Genomic DNA, 6,000 nt, shown 5'->3' with positions numbered 1-6,000 from the left:
AATGGAACATGATTGATATAAAGCATCGAGCTGATAAGTTTGATGAAAAGAGTATAACATGTGAACAGATCGACTGTCTAATATAAATAAATCTACAAATAGTTTTGAGTCTAATCTATTATCATCGACAGTGAGGTTCGATCAGATCGATGCAGCTATGATAATGATAATAAATTAAAGCCAAAGAATCTATAAAATGATCTATGTGTTGATAGATTCATGAAAACATGCTATACGCATGAGAGTATAGCCAAATTGGCTAAAATAGTCCGATGCAGTCATAGCAAACAAACAGAGTACATGTCTTGATCATGAATAAGACTACTAATCGATAATTTCTAATCTAAAGTCTTACTAGTGAGGTTCAACCGGATTGATGCAGCTTATGGTAGTGTCATTAGATTAGATCTCATTAACTAGTGAATTTATTCAAGATTGAAATATGTCTTTGGATGCATACTATGTTTTATTGGAATAGAGATAAAACAGCCGATCTAGCGGAATTAAGCCATCAATTATAAGATTTGTAGTGTGACCAGATCAGAGGATGACCAATTAAGATGGTATGATGATGATCTATATCTATCTCCATTGAGTGATTTTGTTATAATTAATAAAACATTAATTATAGCAAGATCGATAACTGGTGAATCAACCAAAAACAGCAAGGAAAGTCTTACTAATCTTAGCAGATTCGATAGCAGGTGATATTGTACTAAACAACAAGTTATTTAACACAAGATCGATAACTTTGATATATATTATGATTCATAAGAGATCAATCAGCTGATGTAGCCTTACAAACTACGATACATATCAATAACTAACTTATATTATGGCTCATAAAAGATCAATCAGTTGATGCAGCTTTACATGCACAATACAAGTCATGACGGCACTCACAAGCAAGCTAGAGGTCGATCTATCGATGCAAGCCCTATTTGCTGAAGAACTCGTCGAGATCTATAGTACTCCTACTCCTAATGTGATGGTGAAAGCCGAAAAGATTGTATTGATTGAGTGTTCATCCCTTTTTTTACAATAACCAGGGTCTAATATTTATACCCGGAACCTAAACATGAATCCTACTCAAATACGACTCATTACAATTCTTGGAATAAAAGAAAACTTCCTAACTTAATAATAACCTGGTAATGGAAACATGGATCCCGATCTTCTATTAGGTAGAGGTAACTATCGTTGTGGCGGAGAATGACACACCAATCCAGCTTCAGATCGAAAGATTGAACCATGCAATCTTAGCACCATAGCTCCTCTAGTTATCAACTAAGTCACGGACTAGGTTGACCTCGCCAAGAAGGCTAATCCCTGCCTACGCAATGAAGAACACAAGCAAGAACAAGAAAGAACACAACCAAATTGCAGATGAATGATTAATCTCACGAAGTTGGGGTCTCACAAACCGATGAACGGCGAAACTATTCTTGACAGAATAATCTAAGCAAAACCCAAACCCTAATGGAGGAGCACTGGCTATTTATGAACACTCTAGGGTTGTGCAAGACCCCTAGACGCGCCCCTAATGGGCCCAAACACAATACATGGTCCAACGGACCAAAAGACGGTATCACAGCACCCTGGCAGATTCTAGACGCTGACTTGTGACCACAATTCCCATTGATTCCTTATCAAATTAGCCTTCCATCCATATATGGATCGTCGAAAACAGAGTCCGGATGCGTCCTAGGTGACCAGTTTAAGGCAGACTGGTCCTGGAGGCCGAGGCAGACTCAAAATCATGTTGGATCGGGCCTCCAGTTTCTATTGGACGTCCTTGCTGGTCATCATTGCCTCCACCATGTCCTCTAAGTCCCTCATGACCCTCTCCAATGTTCCTAAGAAAAATAACTTCATTAGGTAGTAGTCTATTCTCAAAAGTATGAAAATGATCGCTTAAGAACGAGCTCACCTCTAAATTGAGTTGACGCATTCAAGCCTGGGTCATTGGACCTTGCATGATGGTTGGAGGATCAGCTGGTACATCCGAAGGAGTGATGTCCTCATCACCTGGACCCTATTTTTCCTTATTTGTAGAGTTTGACACATCTTCCTGGCGCCACTCAAGCATAGCCCATTGACGCTGTCTGCTGACATCATCCATAAAGTAGCCGATTCTGACATCACATCTAAATCAGCTGATACCAATTCACATCTAATCAAGTCCTTGATGACACAATCCTAGAAGCTTTGAGTTCTCGTGTTCTTCTTCCCCAAATTTTGGTGTAAACAGTTTCATATCCTGCCTGGGCGAAAAGGGACTCCCCTTCTTCAAGCTACTTAAAGCGCAAGAGAAATTCATCTAGTCGAAGGACGCTGACAAGGCATTCGCCGAGCTCAAGCAGTTCCTCCCCACACCTTCTGATCATGATCGCACCCTAAAAGGATGAGACCCTGCTAATCTACATAGCAGCGACCAACCAGGGTAGTCAGCACCGCCATCAGTCGTTGAGCGAGATGAGGCCAGCCATGCATACAAAGTCCAGCGCCCAATCTACTTCATCAGCGAGGTCTTAAACGAGTCTAAGACTTGCTACCCGCAAGTCCTAGAAGCTACTATATGCCATCCTTATCATATCCCAGAAGCTCCGCCATGACTTCGACGCCTACCACATAGCGGTCATCACAGAGTACCCACTCAGCGACATTCTCCGCAACAAGGAAGCCAGCGGCCAGCAACATCAAATGGGCGGTCGAGCTCAGGCACCTATACCATCGATTTTAGGCCACGCCACATGATCAAATCATAGGCACTCACTGATTTCATCGCTGAGTGGACTGATATGTAGACTCCTATCTTGGTTGACCACCCCGAGCACTGGACCATGTACTTCAATGGATCTCTCAACCTCGACAGTGCTGGGGTAGGCATATATTTCATCTCGCCATCAGGGGGATAAGCTTCACTATGTCCTCCGCCTACACTTCCCAGCATCTAACAATATCACTGAATACGAAGTGGCACTTCACAGTCTCAGTATAGCTATCGAGCTCGGCATCAAACACCTCTAGGTGTACGGTGACTCCACACTCATGATCAATCAGCTCAACAAAGATTGGAATTGCACCAACCAGAAGATGGATGCTTATTGTGCTGCGATAAGAAAGTTAGAAGACAAGTTCTATGGCATCGAATACCACCACATGGTTCAGGCCAATAATCGAGCAGCTGATTAGCTGTTAAAGATAGGATCGACCCTGAGCCGATGTTCTAGCTAGAGTGTTTGTCCAGGACCTTGTGGCTCCTTCCACCAAGTAGGGACAAGAAGCTATTGAAGACAAACCACCTGTCGAGCAGATAGTTCGCAGTGGTCCTTGCTCCTAGCAGTGATTGGAGACAACCTTTCATTAGGTATATAACCACTGCAGACAGTCCTAGCCGACAACACAGAGAGAGAACACCTTACCCGCTGTAGTAAGCTCTACGTCCTCGTTGATAGGAGGTTGTATCGCAAAAATGCCAAAGGCGAGCTACTATAGAAATGTGTCTCAATGGTAGAAGATGAGAAGATACTTAAGGATATCCACATAGGGACTTACGACAACTATGCCGCCTCTAGAATACTAGTTGAAAAGGCTTTCTGAGCTGGTTTCTATTGGCCCTTAGCCATAGCTGATGCTGAAGCACTTGTTCACCGATGTGAGAACTGTCAGTTTTTTGCCAAGCAAATCCACATCCCAGCTCAGGTCTTGCAAACGATCCCTGCATCATGGCCCTTTGCATGCTGGGGTTTGGATATGATTGGGCCATTCAAGCCTGCGCCGGGGGGTTTCCGCTGGGTCTACGTCTACAATGACAAATTCTCCAAGTGGATCGAATATAAACCCCTGGTCCAAGCTACAGCGAAGAAAGCAGCCGAGCTGCTCGATGACATAATCCACTGGTTTGGCTTGCCGAATAGCAACATCACTGACCTTAGGTCCACATTCATCGGCAGTGACTTTTGGGATTTCTGTAGCGACAGATGCATCTTAGTCAAGTATGTCTCCGTCGCACACCCAAGGGCCAACGGCCAAGTCAAGCGCGCTGACGGCATGATCCTAGATGCATTAAAGAAATGACTCTATGAGAAGGAATAGAAGCACCTGGGAAAATGGCTCAAGGAGCTACCGGTCGTGGTCTAGGGATTAAGGACCCAGCCCAGTCATAACACCAGTGTCTCCCCATACTTTATGGCTTTCGGCTCTGAGGCCATACTGCCTGCCCATGTTGCCTTTTGGGCTCCCAGGGTGGAGAACTACAAGGAGGAGAACTCTGACCATGCTCGCCTCGTTAAAATAGATAGCCTAGAAGAGGAACGTCTGGTCACCTGTGTTTGGACAGCAAAATACCTCGATGGCTTGCGTAGATACTACAATTGCTATGACAACGACCGATTCTTTGTGGTCGAGGATTTAGTACTCCATAGGAAATAGAGGACAGATGGGATGCACAAGCTCTCCTCACCTTGGGAAGGTCCCTTCATCATTAAGGCGGTCACCCGACCAGGTTCCTACGGATTGTGCGATATGGATAAAAGAGACATCCCAAACTCTTGGCACATCGACCTGCTTAGACGTTTCTACCCCTAAAGCATCCATTTCAAAGATATGTACCTTTCATATTTATGTATTCAATAAAGTTTTTTACACTGATGTTTCTCCATATTGTCTTCTCCACACTTTTTCGCTAAGCGATTCTGATTCTGTGTACAACATCTCAAAGATGACATGCCAACTATGCCTAATACCCAATCAAACACGTTGATGCTCGACGCCTCTAGAAACGACCTTGTCTCTGACTTCTCCCTACATGTGCATGAGCGTCCACCCTCTGTGTCATGGGTGGTTGGCAGTGGTTCCCTATTCTTTCCACACACACACGGCCCTAGCACCTTGCGTTATGGTTAATAGGCTAGCTAGGGCTAGGGACTCTGCTACACACCACTGATTGGATGGTTTATATCAAATATAAACATAAACATACCATACCTACAAGCATTCAGTAAAAAATGCCAAGTACCCAACACAAGTTTTTCTTAATCTATAGATCACTGCTCTGCCCCTCAACAAACAACTCAACATCTTTGGCCAACCTCTTCATTGGCTCCACCGCCTCGTCTTCTAGCCTAGCAATCTTCTCCATGTTTGTACCCTACGTGTATCCGGTTGCCACCCGTTGGAGATCCACCAAAGGGTAGTGTGACCTTACCTGCGTGAGTGCATGGACGATGGCTCCATGGGCCACGCTACGCGCGAACTCCTTGAAATCTGCCCACACTGTCCGACAATGATCCACGACCAATCGGTATGACCTATCACCGGGCAAACGTCCCCCTCGGGTTGCTCTAGACCGACACAGTCCAGCACGGGCAAGATCCCCATGATCATTGTCTCTAGCTTATCATCTCAAGTCTTTACCTACTCCATGAGCACTTGGAATTACGCTTGAGACTGATGTTAATACTCTACAAATGACACAGGTACAGGTTAAACGCATGCCTAAGGTCGCTTATGTTAAAACTACATGAAAAAACACTCACGGCAAAGGTCCTTAATGGCCTTCTTAGCCTTCTCCTTCACTTTCTCCTTCACCTCCAGAAGCTGGCTGATGTCTTCCTGGGACAGGCTGAGCACCATCTCCAAGGCTACACACAACAGACAGACGTGTCACAGCACTAAATAACAGCAAAGCAAAATTTCGAGCCAAAACTTTTTCCCGATCGGTGCTACGGCCAAGTTGCTTGGTCATCAACTAGCCCTCAGCCTCCATCTATTAGCGCTCCTTCTCCAACGCCACAACCTTCACCTCCAAGTCCTCCCTGCGGTGGCGCTCTTGGAGCAGGAGCGCCTAAAGGTCGACCACCGATGCCTGCAAATTCTTGTTCTCTTCTAGCACCAGGGCCACTTCCTCAAGCTGCCGCCGGCACTGCTCGAACACCTTCATCACATTCTGCAGTGAGCAAATAGATTAGCTGACCCTTCCTCTCTAAAAATCCCTCA

The sequence above is a fragment of the Miscanthus floridulus genome, chromosome 19 (genome assembly GCF_019320115.1).
Source record: "Miscanthus floridulus cultivar M001 chromosome 19, ASM1932011v1, whole genome shotgun sequence".
Classification (NCBI taxonomy): domain Eukaryota; kingdom Viridiplantae; phylum Streptophyta; class Magnoliopsida; order Poales; family Poaceae; genus Miscanthus; species Miscanthus floridulus.
The sequence above is the reverse complement of the archived record's forward strand: the minus strand, read 5'-3'. Positions refer to the sequence as shown.